Raw genomic sequence first — 24,449 nt, 5'->3', positions numbered from 1 at the left:
AAAACATGGTTTAAATAGGGAAAAAGAATACTATGTTCCCATGGCGGTGATGGAGGGAGTAAGGCTGGGACTAGGGAAGAGGTGCAATGAGCCCCATCGGCGGCTCCTGGGGCTGCATCAGGGAGAAAAGCGGAGGGAGCTGTCAGGGGGGGGGGGGGGGACATGGTTCTTGTTGCTATGTGCAACCTGGGAGGGCTGAGGGATGGGGAGCTGCGTCGGGCTCTTCCCAAGGGGTGTCCCCCCCTGGATTTGCATGCTGGATGAGCAGGCTGCCCCTGCAGGCTGGGGCCAGTGGCAGAGCCAGGCTCTTGCTGGTGCTTGGGGCAGGCAGCAGCCTGCTCGTCTGGCGCACAGATCCAGGGCACGTGCCCCCTCCCCGGGAAGAGCCTGGCGCAGCCCCTCAGCCCTCCCTGGGTTCATGTAGCAGCAAGAGCCATGCCTCGCTGCCCCGTGCCCACTGACTTATAGTTCCCTCTGCAGCTGTCGTCGGCTGTTCCTGGGGCTGCTACAGCAGGGGTTGGGGTGAGTGGGAACAAGAGGAGCACTGGCAGGCACGGCATGGGTTGTCCCCACTCAGCTCAGCCCCTGCTGCAGTTGCCCCGGTAGTGGCTGATGCCAGCTGCCTGCAGCTGCTGGGCTGCGCCGTGACCTGAACCTGCCCCCACTGCCTCCCTCCAAGGCTTCACTTGTCTCTACTCACCCGATCCCTCGGTTGCACTGTGCAGTGGTGCAAGTAGCTGGCGTCAGCTGCTTCTGGGACTGCTGCAGCAGCGGCTGGGTTGAGTGGGAACAAGTGGAGCCCTGGGGGGCACAGCGCAGCTTGTCCCAGCTCACCCCAGCCCCTGCTGCAGCAGCCCCGGAAGTGGCCAATGCCAACTTCCTACAGTTGCTGGGCAGTGCTGGACCACACCCCCCCGTGGGGCTCCACTTGTCCTTACTCACCCCAACCCCTGGTGCAGCAGCCCCAGGAGCAGCCGACACCACCTGCCTGAACCATAGCATGGTGCAGCGAAGCCCAGGGGCCGGGGGTGGGAGTGGTGCATGGCCACATGTAGGGGGGACGACCCTGCACGGGATCAGAGCCAGGAGTCCCATGGGCCCATGCAGAGCACCTGGGTGCAAGGCCCACTGCATGGAGCAGAGCTAGGCTCTCCCACCCGCACCCTGCAGTGGATCTCACAGCTCCCAGAGCCTGGGGCAGGGTCACAGCCAGAGCTGCCAGGGTGCCCTGGGAGCAATTCCCGTGGCCCCTCTTGCCCTGCCCAGGGTCAGAGCCGGGAGCCCTGCATCTCCAGGCAGCAGCTCCAGCCACACTCCCCCAGCCCCTGCGCAGCCACTGCCCCCCTCTTTGCGTGCAGCCACTGCAAACCCTGCCACGTCCTGCTGGAAACCTGTGCCTCAGGTAACAAGCACTTTTAACTTACTGGCATCCCCCAGCCAAGCCAGTTCCCACTCGTGCTGGTTAACAAGGATTTTACTGTACCTGGTAAAACTGAGTGAACTGAAAAATGGGTGTAAATCAGTGAAAACCAAATAACTTCTGTAATAAAAAAAAAAAATAAAAAAAATCAGAATTTATCCATTGAGGGGGGGGGGGGGGGGAAAAAAATCGGTAAAAACTGAAAATGCGGAACACTAAACATCAGGAGTTTTACTGAAACAGAAAACCAGTATGGTTTGGGATATTTGGCCTTTCAGTGTCTGCTTTAACCCACATACACACCTTGCACAAGAAGTCATTGAGAGAAGAAGAGTCCTTTCATGGTTCATTCAGGCTGGCAAGAACTAGACGCATGCTTCTGTCCACCACAGTGTAGATTAGAACAAGCTTAGAAATTATTTACCACTATGCTGTCTAAGCTTGCTTGTAGGAGGGTTATAAACTAGTGAGAAAAAAAATAATGCACTAGCTCTGCCAGTTTTACAGTTTTCACTCTTGCTACCTTTGGCAGAGCTGTACCAGTGAAGAGGTCAGCTCCAATGAGGGCCAATTCAAAGGGTCCATATATTTCCCATGTCTACCCTTGGAAACAAGCTCAGATGTGGTAGCTCTCTATTTTGCAGCTCATTCCAGAGCCACAGCAGTATTTTTCTGAGCAACAACCACAGGTACCTGTTACTTGCCTGCACCAAAGGGTACAGGCAGCCCTTGACTTAAGATGTTTCGAGTTACAATGAACAGCACTTATGACTATAAATTGACACCGTTTCAACTTTCTGACACCAGTTTTGACTTTACAACACTTGATCCAATGGCACATCACACCAGCGAACAAGTTCACTGTGTCGCCCATCTCCCTGGAGAACGTGTCCAAACTTCAGCAAACACTTCCTTTAAGAAAGCAGACAAGACTCCAGAAAAACCTGCAGCCAAGACTCCAGCCAAGAGCCCTTCAAAAAGTCCAACTGAGATCCCTTCAAAAAGTCCAGCAAAGTCACCTCAAAGAAGTCCTTCCAAATGAATGTGACTGCTATTTACAATATAAATACTTTTATGTAGCTACATTACTCATCTATAATTGATTGAGTACAAAATTCTAGGGTATTTTTGGTGAAAATAGGGTATCGGGCCTTGGCTCAGGAACCAATCCCCCATTTATAACATTGTTCCTATGGGAAAATCAGTTCCAAGTTACGACGGTTTGACTTAAGACGCCGTTTTCAGGAACCAATTGTGTCGCAAGTCTGAGGACTGCCTGTATTCTTTTCTCCTAACGCTCAACCACTACCTGCACAAGCCAATTGAACTTGGTTAGTTCATACTTCCAAGGTAATTTATCATCATCACCAACTGACACAAAATGTTATGGACATGAAGACTAATGCATCTTCAGATTTCCTCACTGTCTAGGTTTTCTGGTAAATCACCTTATTAAATTTAAGGCAACTCAGATTGGAATGGATCAGCTGATTCCTCAGAGCCTTAGATCTTGTCTTCACTTCCAAATTAGCTACAATCTGATCCCAAGGTGCGGGTGGTAGCTGCTTTGCAGCTGCTGTGGAAGTTCAGCACACCCTTGGCCCATCTGGTCTTTCCAACTGAGACACGAGATCAACCATGACCAGCTGGCATGATGACGGGCACCATTTGCCCCAGTTCTATACTATCCCCAAAGCCATGGCCGTTGTATTAACTAATGCAACTCTCTCCATTTTGCTCACAGGTTAACATTTTGTAGTGAAGATGATTGCTAATCACCTGTTTTACTGAGAGGCACACTTAAAAACTCACCCTGGATCCATTTTCACTTTGCGTTCTCCTCCAAATATAAATGATAGCTCCAGTAGAGGAACCTTAATAGCCTTTGAAATTTGACATGAAATAGGATAAGGATACAATGCGCAAGTTTTTCTTGTACAGTATGTAGGTAGCGGAGAATGCTCCTGCTATGCGTCTGCATTGCTCAACTCCTAGCTCTATTTCAGGGCTGTTTTTAATTCCAGAGGTAAGATTACCATTGAGAGAAAGGCCACTTGTGATGCACTCTCCACTTTTAAAATACAGAGAGATCTTACAACACTGAAGGTGAGTTGGACAGAAAGGAGGGGTTAAACTTTATGTACTCTAACTTTTATTTTTTCAAGTGTAGTTATACTCAGGAAAGGATTATGGTAAGATGAGCTCTTACTTGACATACCTGCCCTCTGGAAGGAGTATATCTCTGCTTCCTTTCCTCAGAGGGCACATTTTCTTTTACACTAGTGTTTGCTCTGCAGACAGCTGTGGGAAAGAAAGATGGATTCTACTCCACTTGGCATCTCACCAGCTGCACTCTGCACTAAATCCCAATTGCGGACGCTTCATTGCCGGCAGCGATGTAGGAGGCAGGAAGAACACAGCTTGATTTTCCCATTCTGGAAAGATGGATACAGTCTCTCCTCTACTCCTCAGTGCAGAAGGGATCCGAAACAACTGGAACCCAGCTAGGGGAAGGCTCACAGCTCCACAGCATGCACCTTGGTCTCTGTGACTAAATGGATGCTTCTCTACTTGATGGGGGTTGGGCGTGGGTGTGACTTGATGGGGGCTGGGAGCGACTCATGATTTAAACCAGTGGTGTTCAACCTTTTGGCCTAGCAAGCCAGATGAGGGGTATGGGGCTGGTGTGAGGGCAGTCTCCAGGAACCCTACACTGCCTCTGCCTAGATCTGCAAACCAGGACCAGACCCCATACTGCCCCGTACACTGGGTCTAGTGTGCAAGCGATGGCCCACAGGGCTCACCCACAGTCCTGCATCACGTTGGGTACCTGTGGGTGACCCGCAAAGCGGGTCAGGTTCAGGTGGGAATGTGAACTACTTCCCATTTTGCAGTTCAGGTGTGGGTCTGAAAAACTTTTTTGGGTTAGACTTGGGTTGGAATGTAAGCCTTGCCACCAGCCGCTGACAGGCATGGGGGCAAAAAAAGTACTTTACTGGAAGAAGCAGCGCAAATGAGATCAAACAAAGAAGGCAGAATGGCTATGAAGGAGATCAAACAAAAGATAGATCAGGGTGTGATCTATCTTTTGTTTGATCTCCTTCACAGCCATTTAGAACACTAATGTGACGCTTCTTTTGGTAAAGCATTTTTTTCTTTCATACCTGTCAGCAGCCCAGCCCAACACATGCCCAGAAGAGGCATCATGAGTTGGACCCGATTCACCCAACATCTGTATAGATCGGGCACTTTAGCAGGGCTTTTTTGGCGCTTTTAGCTAATAGCTTATTGAATTAGCTATTAGGTAAAAGTGCCAGAAAGCGCTGCTGAAGCACCCAATCTATACAGATGCTGCAGAGCCGGGCTGAACTAATGTGCTGCCGCTTCTGGGAAAGCGTGTTTTTTTTTTTCATGTCTGTCAGCAGCACTCAACTTGAACAGCGTTTGGGTCAGGTTGTGGGTTTGCCTAAAGCAGGTCTGGTCAGTCCACAGGTAAGATGTTGCTAATGCGGGTTGTGGGTTCAGGTCTGGGTGTATAATATTGGGTAGGGGTCAGAAAAAAACAAAACAAAAAACACCCCCCAGACCCACGCAGGTCTCTGTCCCCAGGGGCTAGATGAGAGCACGAAGAGCCAGGTCTGGCCCATGGATTGGGTGCTGAGCACCCCTGATTTAGACAGGACAGAGACGGAGAAGATTCACATTCAGTTTCTGGCTCTGTGGCATGCCACGTGTTTGCCCTGGGGGAAGGCATTTAAGGAGGGATTAAACAGAGATTTAGGTGCCAGACTGTGGCTTTTGGCACCTAACTCCAAAATTTTGATTTTTAAAATCCCAGTTCAGCAGCCATATTAAACTAGCTGTCTGACAGAGTTCCCCAAGTAGCTAATGTCCCAAAGGGTATCAGTCTTGACATGCTGAGCAACTCAGTACCTACCTGAAGCCTAGGTGCTATCCGGATTCACAGACTTGCTGTTGCTCACTTATTCTGCTTGGGGAAGGGGGGGGTGTTTGGAGCATGCAACATGGATTGAGTTCTGCACAAAGCAAAGAAGGACATGGTGGTGATACACCCTCTCAACCCCCATCTTGTATCCAAACTGACAGGCAGAGCACTCATTAAGGATGGGAGAGGACCAGATTTCATTTCCAGTCTTTGCTTCGGGAGATCTGAGCTTGTATCTCCAAGGGAAATGCCCCGATCACTAGGTTATGGCTCTTCTAGAGTAAAATATTCTTGACCACTCCTCTGGAAACCAATCCCACTTGCATAGGACAAGTATTCACTACATCAAAGTACACAGTCTAGTGGTTAGGATACTCCTTAAGGAGAACAGCCACTGCTCCACTGAACATTAAATATTAGTTATTAATAATACCAATTCTGACTCCATGCATGTAAACATGATCTACTTCAACACAGGGCTAAGAGCAGGACCACTCCAGAACACCTTATAGCCTGATGATCAGAGCACACTTCTTAGAGGTGTAAGATGTGGGTTTCAATCTTCCAAGGCAGAGAAGAAAATAGAGCTGGGGCTGCTTGCATCCTAGGAGTGCTCGAACCCAGTCTAGATAAAGGTGGGTGCTGACACCGCTACCAGGGCAGATTTGGCTGGGGGCAGGGAGCATCGGTGCAGTCTTGCCCCTCTTTCACCATTGTCCCTGGCTGAGCTAGGTGCAGTTGCTACTGTCCCATTCTAGCTGTGAGCTACTGCTGTGTGGGGTGTTGGGCTCAGCAGGGCACAGTGGTGGTACACTGGTGCCTCCTTCCAGCACCTGCGCCCAAACAGTGGGGGACACTTGGGGAAGGGGGTAGGTAAGGGGCAGAGGAAACTGTGAGCCTAGCACCCATGCAGCTGCTCCCCACAGCCCCTGGTTGGAGTAAGGCAGGAGCAGTTCAGAGGCTGTTGATCCTGGATCCGCCCACGATCACAACCAGCTTTTAAGAAAAGGGAACTTCAGCAGCCCAAACTACAGGTGAAGGAGCATACCGGTGAGTCCGGAGTTGAGAGTTGTCTTTTTTCAGCCAAACTAAGGACTTAAACATATCCCTTTCCTCACTATTTCCCACTGGTTGTCTTATGTTCCCTGCACAGCATGATGGTTTTTCTGGATGTCATTCTCAGGCATCCAGGCTCCTTGTACAAGGTAGGAGGAGAGTCAGGTACTTGCCTCAGACCTGTGGGGTCTACTCAGCAGCTGGACACCTCAAAATCAGGCACTGCTGTGCTCACAGTCACCTAAGTACTCTCTGTGGATCAAGCCCCAAAAAACATTTGCAGTGGAGGGATTGGGAGGGGGAAGGGGAAAGAGGAATTACCTGTGAATTTAGGACATCTGAGCAAAAAAATTCCTGCACATAGGCGAACGAATGGAGGGCTTTCACTGTTCACCCTGATCAATATATTCTCCTTCACACTGACCACACTTTAATCAAAAGCACAGATGAAATTTAAAAAACCTGTATACATCCCCTACATACTCAGCACTGTTTTAACCTTTGTGCCTTGGTTTTCTCATCTGTAAAACAAGGATGATAAAGCTTCCCAACTTACCTAGGTGATTGTAAAGCTTAAATCATTCATGCCTGTAAAGCACACTGAGATCAGAGGAAAGCATTATGGTTACCGCAGATCATTTACACAGTCAGTTGAAACTTTGCTGGGAAAGTGGAGACAAGTATGTAGACTGCACTGTTTTGGTTACGAAGCCCCTTTGTTACAGCAGCTAACTCGGACCCTGTGCGTAGCTTCACACCAGCTATTAAGTCACTGAGGTTTCAAACCGCCCAACTATCAGCAGGCTTTCTGACCCCTACTGCTGGATATGCACTAAAAGTCAAAAAGAAAGGGGAAGCAGGGGGGAAGAAGCCGGTATCTTCATATTCATGAGCTCTTTAATAATACCAAACAAGACTTGGAAGCATGTTGTCTGCTGTTGCTCTTGCCCTTTTGCCTAGCGAGAGAGTCATAAATATTTCAGGAAAGAGCCCAGAAAATTTGCAAGATGGGTCCTAGCCCTCTATAGCATTAATGAGCAGGTCATTAATAGTTAATAAGACAGCTGCCACTGATCTCAGAGCAAGGGAAGGTGAAAATAGCAGCGCTGGTCCATTTACAGCAGGAAGGGCTGGATCCCTTCATCAATTAACCCACTCCCACATGACAGTGTTGATTACAAACCTTTAATTAAAAACTGTTACAAGGCTAGTTGTTACTTATAAAAACAAGATACAACCTACCCTATGCGCATTGCGATCTTGGAGAATCCTTTACTTATGGTGAACTCCCAGCACAGGGACTGAAACAGCAAAGGAACTGGACCTTCTAGGAAAAGGGTGGCAAACATGGCCCACAAGCTGATCTGGCCCACAGAGTCCACCATATGGGCCCTGGTGCTGCCCTTGGATCTGACCAGACCTGGCATGCCCGTTGGCAGGACCGGGCCCATGAACCCCACTTCCCCCTCCCCCCGCACATCTGAACCAACATCTGCTCACAGTCTGGGACCTGCACTACCCACGGTCCCTGCAAGCATTATGTGCAAGGTGGGTCCTGGACTCACTGGAGTGGGTGGGTGCTGTATGTGGTGCAGCCTGACCCAGGACAGGCGCCGTGCGCACCATGGCTGCTGCTGTGGCGGCTGCGTTGCACCACACATGGCACCCACTCCAGCCACTCTGGGATTCCTGCCACGTGCAGCACGAGTCCTCGACTGGCTGGAGATGACACTGGATCAGGTATTCGGGGGGAAAGGGAGGAGATGGACAGACCTGATCTGTAGGGCAGGGGTGGGCAATTATTTCAGCTGGAGAGCTGCTTAATGAGTTTTGGCGAGCTGTCAAGGGCCGCAAGGATAGCTCCACCCCCTGGTTGCCATCTTGGGACCTGAATCCCCACCTCTAACTCCTGACCTGTGCCACCTGAAGTCCCTCCCTTTGCCCCAGAAATACTCCTTTTAGGGGGGGCTGCCATCCTGGAACCAGGAAAAAACAAATCATATACTAAACAAAAATCAATTACTATAACGTATTTTAATTTTATTTAAAAAAATATTTTTGTCCTGATTTGCGTTTGCATCGTGTATATAGAGGCACTTGCATAATAGGTCAAAATAGTCTTACTTTTGTATATTGTGGGGGGGGAGGTAGGGCATGTGTGGTTGGGGGACAGTGTGTGTGCATGTGTGTGTGGTGTGCATGTGGTGGGTGGGGTGGGTGTACGCATGGGTCTGGGATGTGTGGCTGGGGTGGAGGGGTAAGTGGGAGTGCATGTGGGGGCAGTGGCTAGTGTGGGTGTGTGTGGCAGTATGGTGGGTTGTGGGAAGGATATGGGAGGGTATGGGGGTATGGTGGGGGCGGGGTGTATGGGAGGGTATGAGTGCATGTGTGGGAGGCCCTTAAAGTCCCCAGAGTGCCTGAGTCCCAAAAGTGGCATATGGTGGCTGTGAGCGGGGCTACCCCTACCCAGCCCCACAGCGGGCAGCTCCCACCCAGGTTCCTGGCCACGCACGGCAGCAGCAAGAGGGATCACCTTGCCTGCCCCATAGTGTCTATTTCTGCACTTGTGCCCAAGTCTCCATAGCGCACAGCTCCCGGAGTCGTATGTGCCCAAGCTCCTGGAGTCGCATGTGATGGCAGCATGCAGGGCCAGCCCCACCTGGCCTCATAATACTACTGCCCGAGTCTCTGGCTGCACGTGGGGCCAGCCCTACCCAGTGCACAGTGTGTATTTCTGCACTCCAACCTGATTCCTTGGCTACACATGGCGGCATAGCACGCATTTCCATGGTCCCACCTGAGTCCCCAGCCACATGTGATGGCAGCATGCAGGGCCAACCCCATAGCGCTCCTGCTCGACGCTTGCAGCTCCCATCCCCAACCATTTTCTAGCTATCTCAGGAAAGGATCCCTTTGGGTTTAGACGTCATGGCCACATACAACCATCATGATCACATTCTTCAACCTCTTGCATTACAGAAGCCAGAGATGCATTACAGTTTAAAAAATGAACCTGCAAACAGCTTGCTGCATAGGAAAGGGGTAGGGCTTTATCATGCATCATTTGCTCTATAGCAACTGCCCACATGCATGCTCTTGCTCCAAGGAAGTGGAAACTAAACTGTAGTAACTTACTTTCAGTGAGGGCTCAGCTACTGTGGTTTATCTTCCACTGACAACATGGGTACAGGGTGTGCACAGAGGCAGCTGCCACACAAAGTCCTACACCTTTTTACTCTGCAATAGTTGTCCAAATGTCCATAAACAAATCTTAGTTAACCTGGATTGCTGATACTTGGTCTGCAGTTAAGATACAATTGGCTCTTCAATTCACCACTTGCAGCTCTCCGCAGAAAGCAATCGGTATTTTATTAAACAATCCATGGGTAACTTAGTCATTCAGAGAGACCTGGACAAATTGGAGGACTGAACCAGAAGAAATGTCATGAGATTCAATAAGGAAAAGCGCAAAGTCCTGTATTTAGGACAGAATAATTCCATACATCAGTACAGGCTGGGGACCAACAAACTAAACAGCAGCTCTGCAAACAAGGACCTAGGGGTTACAGTGGACAATAAGCTGAATATGAACCAAGTGTGCACTTGCTGCAAAGAAGGTTAATGGCATGCTGGGCTGCATCAGTAGAAGCGTTGCCAGCAAATCAAAGGAAGTGATTCTCCCCCTCTATTCAGCACTGGTGAGGCCACATCTGGAGTACTACGTCCAGTTTTGGGCCCCCCACTATCGAAAAGACAAATTGGAGAGAGCTCAGTGCAAGGCAACACAAATGGTATGGGGCTGGGGCACATGACTTATGAGAGGCTGAGGGAACTGGGCTTAATTAGCCTGGAGAAGAGAATGAGAGGGGATTTAATAGCAGCCTTCAGCTCCCTGAAGGGTAGTTCCAAAGAAGATGGAGTCAGACTGTCCTCAGCGGTGGCAAATGTGGAGTAGGTTTGATTTAAATTGAATCAATTGAAATCACTGGTCAGGAAGCCCTGATTTAATCACTGTTTTTCGACAAAAAGTACATTCTTCTTGTTTGATATCCTCAATTCATTTAACTTCTTGAAACTGCACTTTTAGAGGAAGGTAGGGTTTGACTCTGTGTACACTAAGGGGGTCCCAAATGCCGATCCGCAGGAGGGTTGGCTGCCGGACTGTAAGTGACCAGCATACTGCAGACTGGCAGCCAATCAGTAGGCCAGTCACTGCCAGTCTGCAGTTTGCTGGTCCGTGGTCACTTCTGGTCCGCAGCATAAAAAGGTTGGGAACCCCTGCACTAACTTGCAGAGAGACAAGAAGGACGATAGGCAGGAATCAGATCTTTCATCTTCCATCTCCATATTCTGCTGTTAACAAGGATGTTATCTCTGGAGACACAAATCCACAGTTTGAGAACTGAAACTAAGCATCCAGAGATGCTTAATGGGATCTTCTAGACCAGAGGTTTCAACCTTTCTTGGGTCAGTGTACCCCCGGCAGCTGGTCGAGAAGGACAGAGTCCCTTGGCAGCCAGTCGATGGGGGGTGGTGTCCTTCAGCAGTCGATCAGCACGTGTGCCAGCAGCATGCTGGCGGCAGAAGTACCCCTGGGCCTTTCCAGGTACCCCTAGGGGTATGCATAACCCTGGCTGAAAACCCCTGCTCTAGACTGAGTGCTGAGATCCACTGGGTAGAGTGCTTTTTTAAAAATCTTTGCTAATCTACAGAGGAGCCTCTGGGAACCCCATAAGATTGGGCCCCTAATGTAGTCCATAGCCTGTTATGATCCATTTATAAAACTTTTCTAAAAAAAGTTATGTGAATAAATTGTCTCAAATAGTATATCATTAGAAGTTATAATCCCTATTCCATTATGATATCTTTGAGCTTTAACACATCTTAAATTAAAGCTATCTTTATAGAGGTTAAAAAAAAAAAAAAAGGCTTTTTGGAGGTTTTTAAGACCCAGCTAGACAAAGCTTTGGCTGGGGTGAGCTAATTGGGGATGTTCCTGATTTGAGGCGGGGAGGGGTTGGATTAGATGACCTCCTGAGGTCCCTTCCAACCTTAATTTGCTATGACTCTATAAATGTACTGTAGCTTTTTTTCTTGTTGCAAAAAAGGCCTGAATATTTCCCACAATTCACTAAGAAATGTAGACTCTTAAAACTGACTACCTGCTAGCTAACACTTGATGGCTTGAGTGACTCATAAACCAGCCAAGACTCAGCATCACTGATTTGGGCTCATAAATCTGTAGATACATTGGTGGTGGTGGGGGGGATAAAGCAATAGCACACTGCCTTTTTCCTGCACGTTCAAGTAAAAATAAGCCAAAACAGTATCTCTATGTAAGAGGTTTTTGGCCCCCTGAGCAAGTCCTTCTTTAAATCAGCTGCTGCTTGGTGAGAGCTCTCATTTTTCTGGCCCTGTCTGGGTTCAGCGTAGATCGAAATTTAGCTTTAAAATAAATTTTCTGTATATAAAGACCTGTAAAACAGGATCTTATAATGGTAAATTTCCAGTATTTTTTTTAATTTGGCTGTTATTTGATTAAAACTATCATGTTCTAAAAGTGCTTTGAAAAAATATTATTACTGGGACCAAACAATAAAATGCATAATTAGCATTACATTTACAAGAGCTCCCCTTTAAAACTTACAGCAAGTAACATTTTCATGCCTTAAAATGTGGGGCACCTGAAATGCATTATAACCCTCAATTTAAAATCTTCAAATGATTTTCAACTGTTTGAATCACATTAAGCTGAAATGTGGCATTAAAAAATCCTCCAAACCAACCCATATTTGTCAAGCTCATGTATTTTTTTAAGTAATAAGAACTTGCATCTTAAACTAATTTTTTAAAACCAAAAGCAGCAAAAATAGTTTAATATTTCCACGTTATTTGACTTCAGCTTCTTTTTACCCAGTCTCTTCACATTAATACTACAACTGCTCATTCTGAAAACAAATATGAGATTCACTGGTCTTATTTTAGGGGCTGATTTCTCTCCCATGCTGGTATTGCAAAGGTCGTGCTACTAAATACTCTGGTCTTCAGAACTCTGCAAGTGGATTTCTGGATTACTGGTTTTAAGAAGCACAGACAACCAAAAACCACCACCCTAGGGCAAACCAAATATTCATCACACCGCAACCAAAAAAAGAAAAGAAAAGAAAAGAGGAAAAAATGCAGTTAGCCAGGGCAAGATGCAAGTGAGGTTTCAGAATAGAGTAGTCTGTACTTAGCAAAAGACTGGTAACGAACCGTGTCAATTCACAGTCCCTTCACTCTGTTGCGTGGGCCAGCAGTAACTTATTCGAGCGGAAGAAAGGTCTCCCAACTGGTTTCTGCCAGAAGCCTAGTGTGGGGGAGGTTTTCCTGAAGGAAACTACAGCAATGCCTGGCTGCATGAGACAGAAAGGCAGCGGGGTATTAAAACATGTAGTAGTTGCTCCCATCTACAGGTCTGTCTACTGGGGGTGGAGAGAAGGGGAGAAAGGAAAAGTGGAATTTGTATTCCCTGTGCTGTGAACAACGTGTAGACTGATTTCTAAAGCCATACTGTTACTGCAGAAGAGCTTGATACCAAAGCGTGAGCCAATTTTAACTAGCCTAGGGCATGGCCAGCAAGAGCATTTAATTTGAGTATCTTAACAAACCCAAAGCTTTATGTGGGGAAGTGAATGGATGGTTGGTTGGTGGGGGGGTGGGGCTGTAAATTAACAATGCACAAGTTGTGCTAGCCTAACTCCTCATGTGGACACTTTTAATATGCACTAGGCCTAAGTACACACCTGCAAAAAGCCCGAGGCTGAATCAGTCCAAGTTGTGCTGTTTTCTGTACGCACCGTAGTTCAGATTGGTAGCGAACAGAACACACGTGCGCCCTTTGGCGGGGGATGCAAATCTCAGATTGGGTTCCACCATTATTAACCAGTCTACGTGTGCTGAACTTCTGTTCTGCTACAGGTACAGACTGGTTTCTGATGCCTGATACCGGTAAAAATAGACGGTCTGTACCTGGTCTAAGTGTCACAACTAACTTCACTTTGAAAGCAGAATACTGGTGCACAACGCTCTTCGAGTACACAGAGAATTCACACCAGGAGTCAAGCACATAGGAGATGCTGTGCTCTATCACTGTAGCTTACTTCACAGCTGTTCAAAAGGAGGCCAACTCGGAGTTAATGTGCAGCCCCCAGGCTCTGCTTTGCTTCCTGCCTGGGGCCTTCACCCCAGGTGGTGGATCAGCACAGAGCGCCAAGGGTGGTAGGGAGAGGGGGTGCCTTATCATCTGTTAGCAACCCCATGCAGATAAACCATAATACCATCACAAAACCCACAGCGGCCAAGCACTTCTCATGCGCTACCCTACTGGACATCAAGAGCTTTTGGGAATTTTCAGGGCGAGTTGGGCTAACATCTTAATCTTCCTGCTTTAAGATCGTACCTTGATGGGAACTGGAGTTAATAGCTAGACCAGGTAATGGGATAAAGTCCTGTTCAGATCAGGGTTAATACAATCCAGCTTGATTTCTTTCTCTGCAATGTTGCATTGAAGTTGGTGTTAAAGTTTCTGGGGGGAGGGGACGTTGTTAAGGAAAGCTACTCAGAGGTCAGGGATGGAAGAGTCAGGAAGGTTAAAGCTGCTTTTGTGGGCCTGTGTGTGCTAGAGTCAAGGTGCTAACTGCCATGGTCATCTCAGCTGATCGAATCAACCCACCCTTTACCTTTCTTACCAGCGGCTCTCCTCCCCTTCTGTACAAAAAAAACCCCTTCCTCTCTGCCAGTCCATTCATAGCATCTCTGAACCATTTTGTCTCTAAAGTGCAACCTGGCCTTATTTTCTGCCTGATTTCAGACTGCCACAGCTAACCACCTCTCAGCCCTAGACAATGACTAGGTCACGTACCAGAGGGTAGACAACAATTTTAGTTTTCAGGGTGATGCAAGTCAAATAAAAGGCTTCAGCCTGGGCATATTGGTCGTTGCACATGATGCCAGGAGGAGCTGGAGTTATAGGAGAACCAGACTATCCCGAGGCACACACAACACCTGCCACTATGCTGCGCTGCACGCTTCTCTCACATAAGCTTGGGGTACCATGGAAATATTAATTGATATTTATAAAGCACCTCCCCTCCCACAGGATTACAGTGCTTTTTGACCTTTCACCTTGCAGGACTTTGCTCACCAACAAATGGAATAAAAGCTATTTTCGTAGCATGCGCCAACAGTTTACCAGGGCAGGAAGCGAGGAACACAGTTGCCATCTGGAACTGCAGGGTGACTCCAGGCAGGCACAATGCCAGTCACTCCTACTGCATCCTGTGACAAGGGGCCAAGCACCTCTACTCCTGCAAACCGAGGCAGTCAAAAGTTGCAACCAAAACCAGACCAAACTGGCCCAAGCAACAAATGTTTCAGGAGTAGTCTGTACTTAGTCTTTGGTAGAGAGATGGGCAGTAAGTCCAGAATGAGCCAGAGAACTGCTCACCCGTCAGGCTCAAGAAAATACAGCTCCTATTCAGGTACTAAATTAAGTGTCCAAGTTTTAAAAAATCTGAGCTAAATTCGGACCCCCATTTTCCAGATCCTGCAGAGGCGATGTGCTCAGTCAGCAGGGAGAGATCAAAGTCATGTCACCCAGGTGCAGCCCCCCCTTACAGACTCATTGCCAGCACACAGAGCACTTAAAAGTGGTGATGGTATAATGGAAAGGGACACACAGAAACTGGAACTGCCTTCCAAACCAGAAGCGAGGATTTAGCTGCCAGCCCCTAGAGCCTCAGAGATAACAAGGCATTGCATTTGTAAAGAAGCAAGTGCAAAGCAGAAAGAGTTCAGATTTCATGAGATTAACTTTATAACCACCAACACAGTTTTGTGATCCTGGGGGATTTGAGAAGAGAGGGGAAGAATAAAATCATCTTAGGTAAGATGTCGCTTTGTGGCAATCCTTCCTCAGCTGTTCAGAGGCGACACAAATACTCGCACACTTTGCTGGCTCGTTTTGACTCTAGGTAATCTCAATGAAATCACAGTTAAAAGGACTGGGATGACAGCCCACAGCAGATAGATCCAGGTCTCCCAGTTAATCAAGAACCACAAAGCTTCAGATCAGCCTTTGCCAAGAGACCAACCTCCATAGCATAAGGGTACAATAAAATCTCAGTTGAGATCTTTGTCTTTAGGAAAAAAGTAACAGAACAAGTGAATGATTCTAAAACATTTCAAACGTGTGTGTGCTTGAAAGCACAGTGATTTATACAGCTAATTGATTTTGTTTTCCTGATGAGATCTGCGTTTTGTATTCCACCCTTGCTTTGCACCAAACAATATCATCCCAACCACCTACGTACCCCCTAAATGCTGATACCCGCAACTGTGCTCATCTGGTTTTCAAGCTAAACATAACAAATCCCAAATTCAGCAGTAAAGGAGCAGCTACTAGTAAGAATTTTGTTTGACAATCCATTGCAACCTTTTAACCCTATAGAGCTCTTTTGCTTTTATTTTGGCAACTAAATGAAACTGCTCGTCCTACTTGCTTCCTCTTCACTTCCACCCCAAACAATCTTCTTAAAATGGACCGCCTACCTCTCCCTTCAGAAACCCAGGCTGTGGTAGTAGGAAAATGCTCTTTTAAGATAAAGTCTCTTTTGGGATGGTGCTTGGGCAATCTGCATTTCCCTATTGGCTTTGTCATCTTTTGGGATTCATACCCCTTAACATCTACTAATAAAATTCTTCTTCTCCAACAGTCCCTGGCAGTTGAGGGTGCTGTGACATTAGACGTAGGATTCCCTCAAATGTTTCTGGTGGTATGAAGGGGGTAGCTACTGTCTGCATGGTTTATCAATAGGAGAAGAAAATAAAGGAGTACATGGGGATATCCCCTCTCTTCTTTGGTGGCTCTCCATTTCCAAGGCAAAGCTAGTTTAAAACCATGTCCACCTGATAAACCTCTGCCCAGCAGTGGTGCTTTGCTCTGTGGGGGCTGCCTCTTAAACCAGAAGCCATGTGGCCATCTCTCTGCAATGCCACTTGTGGCCTAATTGGCAAAGATGCTCAGCAGCACCAATTAGTTTTTCTATATGCATCTACATTGCTTTCCAGTTTAGGAGGCAGCCTGTGCAGAGCTGCAGCATAGCCTGCTTGAAGGCTGCGAGAGACAGTAAGCCAACGACGTGCACAACAACCTGGGAGTCAGGACTGTTTTCTCTGCTTTATAGGAGAGGGACAGCTCATGAATGAGGCTGGCATCCCAGACACAGTCTATGCACAGTATAGAGGATAACCAGCAAGAATACAATCAGATGGAGCTAGGTGATGGGAAGAGTGTTGCAATCTGATTTATGATCACGGCGGTCCCTGGGGGGTGAATTTAGGCGACTGCCCCAGGGCCACGCTTTGCGGGGCCCTGCAGACAGTGCCATACAGGCCCCGCCATGCACCGCTGGCTTTGCTGCTGCCACTGGTTCTGCTACCGAGCGCTGCTGGCTCCAGCTGCTCACCACCCCCGCACAGCCTGATATGCCCCGGGCCCCACATACCCCTAGGGATGGCTTGGCTTATGATAATGTTGAAACGCAATCCCTCCATTCTCCAGAAGTACGGAACTGGAGCAGCCATAATTTGGGGAAAGACAGCAGGTATGTCCATCCATTAAAGCACCGAACTATGTACAGTGACTTCTTAGAGGGGCTCATGTAAACCCTGTGTGCTTGCCAAATAAGACAAATGTATCATTACAGGAACCACTTAGGCATTTATCACTTTCCAGCAATTTAGAGGGATTCTCTCCTTCTCAGACTGGCCATGTAGACAACAGCCCACAGTTCTGCATTACCTTGAACCAAAAGATCTCAAAGTGCTTTTACAATGAATAAAGCCCTGTAACACTCCCAAAACAAGTGCTGTCACCTTCATTTTACAAACTGGGTTGGGGGGGGGGCAGGGGGCACTGGGAAACCACAGGCAGTTCAAAAGGTGCTGAGGACCTGCATCTCCCACACCTTCAGCAAGGGTTTCTAGTTCTTGGCCCTTCTGAACTGAGTTTCTAAGATACATGCCCAATGCCAGAGAGCTAGAACATGCTGCCAGAAACAGAGGTGAAATTTCACTCCCATCTTTGACTACTAGATTATGATCCCTTCTGATTTTATTTTAGAACACAACTGAGGGATAGCAGTAAAACACAGCGGCATCATAAATGTAGCAGACTGGAATGGATACTAAAGGTATGATTAGTCTGGCAAGGGCCATTAGTTATTGTCATGAACAAGCACTGCAGTATAAAGACTAACAACATCCAACCCAGGACATGGATGCACTTGATGCTCTAGCTGCCTTGCAGCAGGTTGAAGATGACTGCAAGTGGTGGCAACAAGAAAAACTGTGAATCCTCTGTAGCAGTCTGATACCATCAGAGTACCATAGGGCAGAGGCAAGTCCTGAAAATAACTTCCTTGCTTCTGAATTACAGGAATCAAAACAGATTTGACTCAATGTTATTCTGCCCTGAAGTGGGGAACTTGGATCTCTTTGGAGAAATGCAGTATATTTACTCAGTCTGAAGGAAGGTCAGAATCCTCTCATGGTGAAATAACCCAATCTTTCATGAGGTGCAGGGACGCCGTAACAAAAGCAGGGAAGACTGCTAGGAATGAAGTCTGCAACATCAGTGTGCATACTACATAATATTTAAATAAACTGGATTCTGTAGAGACAAAAAGACTAGAAAAATTCCCTGCGGTGCCTTAGGGTTAGTGCTAAAAGAGGATGCAGGAAGAATACGATAATGTGCGTCTGCTCTGGTTGTAAAAGAATAGCATCAAGTAACAAACGTTACTGGCTGAAAGTATTCAGACTGCGAAAGAACATCCACCCTTCAACAAACAAGGGCTGAACCTTACTGATGCTAAATCCTGTCAAGTTCCAGCTTACTTCAACAGGAGTTCGAGGATCCTCAAAACCTGCCAGGATCCACTCCCAAGGCCTCTATCTAATGGAATCATAAAAACAGAGAGTGATCACTGACTTTGAGATGAAACATTGCCATCTTTGGCTTTTGTATCTTATGTATTGAAAAGAAAGTTAGTATCTCCAGCTTCTTGTTCCGACTGCAACTAACAGAATGGGAGTTTACACATAAGGGGACAAGAAACACCCCAAAAGCCTGGCAAACAAGGAAAAGAAATGCCTTTGTCAAAGACAAGGAAAGGCAGCATGGACTTCCTGCAAGACATCTGTATGGTACTAATACTCTTTAAATTTGTTTACAGAATTAACTCACCTCTCGTCTTCTGTGATTTTTTTTGTGTTAAAAAGTCAACGAGAATCTCTATAAAAAGGCAGGAATCACATTATTCACACAACTTTTGCCACAAGAGATGTACCAGAAGTAATTTGCTCCATCTTCCCTAATACAGTCTGGATGCTAGAGTTAACTGCTGAACCCAATGTAAAGTAGCCTTAAGCTTCCTTATTTATGGTCATTGGCTTAAGCAGGTCGGAAAAATCTCATAGGAATCTGGTTTACTGTTCAAAGCTTAAGTGAGTAAAACATGCAGCCTTAACCTTTACTGAGAAGCTATTCAGTAAAAACAACAATTAGAAACCACTATGGGAGTATCTGAAATCTACAGGCTGCATATAACAGAGAAGTATTTAGGGTTGGTAAAAGGGAGCAGAGTAACTGGATCAAATAAAGCAATGAAAATTGAATCCAAATATCCGGACAATTTTCCCAGTAGCGGAAATATTAGACTATGGAATAGCTTTGCAGCGGAGAGATAGGAACTATGTTTCAGACAGTCCAAACCAGCCTGGACAAACAAGGGAAAAATGTATCAATTAACAGAGTTTTTGGCTGGAAGGGCCCATTATATCATCTAGTCTGACCTGCCATATATCAATGGACATTAATTTTCATCCATATACCTCTAGGGTAAACTCAATAACCTCGTTTGACTACATCATGGGTGTTAAACATATAGTCTGTGCACCAGATCTGGCCTGAGGAAAGAAACTGTTTCTTCGTGTCTGCTGGAAGTCTAGTGGGCTACCTGAAGTTGAGGGGCACGGCCACTGGAGCATGCCCTGCCACAGAATTTGGGGTCCCTAGTCCCCAGTGAACATTGCCATTGTGGCAGGGGGCCAAATGATGGTTGCGCAGATACAGCCCTCACTTGTCCTGCTGCTATCCTCCCCTGGATCTGTGCTTCCTGCTCCCGGACCTGTGCTGCCACCTATTCCCCCACTGGCACTGCCACTTGATGCCCGACCTGCAGCACTGGCCACTCCTGGACCTGCGGCACAGACCCTGGATTTGAACCCACCTCTAGGACCCATCAGAGCTGCTCTGGCTCCATGAATCCAGCCTGGGTGGAGGCCCTGTTGTCCAGATCCAGCCTGGGCCTGGGGTGAGTTTGACGGTCCTGGACTACACCGTTAAAATATACCTTCCAGAACAGCACCCAATTTTGAGGCCATGCAGAGCTAGAGAAGTGTACTGTAAACAGATCTGCATTATAAATCTTGCACTAGCTTTATACTATAAACTTCCTCAGGCAAAGTTACATCACTCCACGGTGTGATTTGTGACTGACAATGGGTTTTGCCAGCACAATTAATAGAGAGGAAGTTCCAAAAGCCAAACTGCACTTGCCAGTACAGCTTATTTCACTTGTAGTGCAAGGTGTGGGATAAAGTATTCCCCCGAAAGCACAGGTTTGCCTGTGTAATCTGCATCTGCACTAAGCACACTTTGTGGTTATAATGTATGGGCACACTTACACCAAAAGGCTCCCAAGTACAGACATCTTTTGAAAGTCTTTTCCCTTCATGTCTGTGACCAGTTCAGGTCTCTGAACACATGAAGCTGTATTTAGACTTTCCTTTCAATACTCCCATTGATCAGCACACTTTAGGAAGCTCAGCTACATTCTTCCAGGATCAGGAGCAGTCGGACAGAGGAACCATTTCATTTCAAACTGCTCAAAAATGATGCTCTTATCACATGAACACCGACAACTGTTGCTTGGCTTATAATAAACCATTGCTTCCTCAATAGCCCACTCATCACCACATTCTCCAGTGTTCTGAAACACATGGTTTTCTAAGAGCACAAGTTTTCCCACGATCAGGGAAACCAGCTCCAATGGCATGGCTACCCGGCTTTACTCTGGTGGTAATTCCACTATAAAGCCAAGGGTGTGAGAGCACTAAAAACCAATAATTATGAAATAATAACCAGATCTGTAAATATATATATGAAAATTAAAAAGCACCTGGAAAACAAACACATTCATTCAAATTATGGAACTAGAATTCAATCAAGGAAACCTCAGAGAATACAGCATCACTGGAACTTCTAACTGTATCGTTACAGATGCCCAGATGGGGCAGATAGAATCCGCACATTGACTGATAATACCAGACAGTGGCTTATAGATCTGGAAGTTGGGATCTGATGCCATGCAAAAGGGAGAAACTCTAAGCAGCGTTCATGGCATCATCATCATCGTTCTAACAGGGGAAACGAGCACCAGGCTCATGGAAGTCTCTGTTCATCACCAAAACCCTTAGCATGTACGCTGTCTTTCAACAGGCTCTCAGCACTGGGTAAAATTCACCCCAGTGCATTGCTTTTATATATACTGATTCAACAGATCTCCTTCCTGTCACCTTCTTAATACCCCTTGCCCAGTCACCCCCTGATAACATTTGCTGCTCTGTTCTAGCTCCAGTCATTGCTACTGAACATAAACTTTGGGCCAGCTTCTTGGTAGCTGAATGACAGCAGGGTCTGTTTCAGGGCAGCATCTTAATTTAGTAATTCAGAGGGATGACATGACATCTGCTAATTTCAAGAAGGTTTTGTGTCAGTTGCAGAGTATTTCACACTGTAACCCATGTACCGATTTATTAGAACTCACACCTAAAAGGTGCTTCTAAAGGTATAAATACCCTGTCGTTTGTAAGCATGGATGGCAAAACCTATTCCTACTTGCCCATAAGCACCCTCAAGTCTACCGACCAAAACACACATATAGCACCTCACCCAGGGCCTCTCTAACACTGAATACACAAAAATCACATTACTACGCATCTTCCTTGGCAGTACTGTTGCCCTCAGCAAGGCTAACACACAATTTTAATCATTAGTCCCACAAGAGTTGGTGTTCTTGCTAAAAGTCTCACTTCACAGTCATCTAAAAACCTCAGCTTTCACTTGAAACTTCAGACCTCAGGGCTACAAAATGTTTTAGACTAGAAGATGAACTCTGCAGGCTCAAGAAATCCCGGTAAAGTAAAAGAACCAAGTGAGTACCATCATGATTTTAAAGCCATTGTCATGATTTGGGGGGTGGGGAGAGGAGTGCCAGCTTGTGATTTTTTTTATATTACTCCTTCAACCTCAGCACACAAGGTTTTCATTCGTTTCACTTGCAGTTTGTTTTATATGAAGGACCACGGAAACAGAATATTTTTTAAAACATTGTTATGCTTTAATTTTTTCAGTGCAACCCTGGGAATCAAAAGGGTATTTATGGCTTAAAGAAAAAATTTTAAAAAATATTTCTGTATCAGACAAGTATGCACTGAATACCAAACAGATGTTCACTATGTTTCAGACCACGTATTTTAACTGACTGATAAAATAAACCAACTAAATAAACACGAATTGCAGCCACGTGAAACATGTAAATATACCTGCACACAACACAGTGAGTTATCTTTGGGGGAGTTAAATTCAGCAACGCTTCCATCTTTTAGTATCACTTATTTTAAAAGCTTACAGCTACATTCATACAGATGCACAAGGTAAAATCGGATTTGCAGCAAATCTAAGGGTGAAACTCAGTAGTCAAGTTATGCCTACCCATAAAAAAATATTAAAACCAATATATAAATTACATAATAGATTAATCACAGTTTTCTGTTACCTACCAGAATCCTCTAAATTTAAAAGGCATTCAGTTTTGGAATAAATTATACCCCAGGTATTGTTTCTATTTATTCTCAAAAGTTGTGTTTAGCCCTCAGATTCAGTGGGCATTTGGAAAAAAAAAAACTCAGGCCTGGATCAAGACCTCCCCTTCTCCTTCCAAATATTAACTCTACTGTAGCTAACATGCTCCAAGACACCATCCAAGCACAGAGGGAGCAAAAAAGGAAGTCATGACACATGCAAATACTGATGCCAATTCTGGCAATAAATTCTGCATTTTGTACAGGGATGACCAAAAACAGGTCCTTTCTCCACTTGTGTCTGCAGACAGATTGTTTGGGGATTCAAAAAGAATCATAGCCTCTCACCACATTCAAGTGTCATTTCTTTTCATGAAGTTTCAACAGCAGAGAGAACACATCAATGTGATGCTACAGAAATTAGGTTTCTTTCATTAAAAATCTATATGCCAGTAATAAATACAATGCTTAGAAACCACAGACTATTCATCAGTTGAGGAAGAGGCTGCTGCCCTCTCAGAAGAACTGTTTAGCTAATAATGCATTACTTTCAAACATTTAACTGATAGCCTACTGGTAGGATGAAAATTTCCTAAGGGAACTTCTGCTCTTTAGGTGAAGAACAGGTAGGAACTTAACTTCTCAAAGTGAGGAGTCGCATTGACTTCAACTAAATTACTTGCATGATTAAAGTTAACAACAGTTTTTCTGAACAGGGACATAACAGGATGACCATGAGAGATTTTTCATTTTGAGTTTTAGTCTGCTGATGGATAAAATCTGAGTTGGAATGAAACGCTGTATGCGAACTTTTAAAGTGCACTGAGTTCTCAGCTCTATCACACGCAGTGTGTTCTCTGCTGGCGAAATAAATTCACAGGTTTAACAATGCAATAAATGTTTTTGCAAGCTTGCCAGTACTTCATATTAGAGACTGAAGCCATGTCTGCATTAGGAAGGCTATAGGGCTACTAGCATATTCTACCAGCAAAGCACTTCTAATGGGAATGCAGCTTTACCGGCAAAGCTGCACTCTGTACCACTACAGTAAAACCACCTACTGTATATGAAAGGCGCCCAACTGGTAAAAGTGCATCTACACTAGAGATTTCTGTTGACAACTATGTCAGTTTAAGATGCCTATTCTTCATACCTTTGACTGATGCAGCTATACTTGGAGAACTCAGTAGTGTACAGCTAGCTAACTCAGTGGTGAGAGCTGCAAATAAGGCCAGATCATTAACTTGCCAGGTGCAAATTACCCATGTAGCACACACCCAGAACCACTTAACACAAGTATTAAGATTTTGAACTTCAATTTCAGGAAGGCATTTCATTTAAGATATGTGAGAAGCAAGGATCTCTCAGGGTGATATTTTTTTTTATTGGGCCAGCTATGCAGTTGGGAGAAAGTTAGATTTGAGGATATGCTGACACACCTCCCTGAACTGGGCCTTGCTTTTGATTTATTTAAATAAAATCACTGCTGTTGGCTTATATCCTTCTAATGAAATGAAGTCTTCCTCTTGTGACCAACAGATAGAGGTTGTAGCCAGGTCGGTCTAAAGCAGTGGTTCCCAATTTGTGATACGGGTACCACCAGTGGTACGTGTTAACAGATTATACATTTCTTTATATGACAAAAATGTGCTGGTGGTACTTAAGGTTGTATCTTTTTAAATTGGTGGTGGTCAGAGTTTGGGAACCGCTGGTCTAAAGGCAAGTGTGACCAAACACTTTGGAGGGAGGGCTTCACAGGTCCCTGGCTCGCTTTATAGTATATGGCATTCAATTCATCCCAGCAGTCACCCAGTGCTTTGTGGCCAGGCTGCCCTGAGACACGACTGCAAGGAGCCCGAGCCATCCCAGCATAGGAAAGTGACCCTAACCCTACCGCCTCCTTCCTCATCCCTTCAGGCGTCCCTCACCTTCCTTCCCCTTCCTGACATCAAACTTTGCTTTTCCTTGGCTTTTTTAGGCAGGCCGGTCCCCCCAACACTTACAAACCGCAACACCAAGAGTTTTAATTCCAGAGGAAAAGATGGGGGGGGGGGGGGG

At 46.1% G+C, this 24,449-nt stretch overlaps 1 protein-coding gene across 3 annotated transcripts in view; it reads right to left on the bottom strand.

Annotated features, from left to right (window-relative positions):
- Window positions 1-24,449, bottom strand: part of ZHX2 (zinc fingers and homeoboxes 2) — a 154,061-nt gene that overhangs the window by 128,885 nt on the left and 727 nt on the right. The gene's annotated exons all lie outside the window — the stretch shown is intronic.

This window comes from Gavialis gangeticus, unplaced genomic scaffold (assembly GCF_001723915.1).
Source record: "Gavialis gangeticus isolate Ggan-Ray unplaced genomic scaffold, GavGan_comp1, whole genome shotgun sequence".
In the NCBI taxonomy this organism is placed as follows: Eukaryota; Metazoa; Chordata; order Crocodylia; family Gavialidae; genus Gavialis; species Gavialis gangeticus.
The sequence above is the reverse complement of the archived record's forward strand: the minus strand, read 5'-3'. Positions and strand labels throughout refer to the sequence as shown.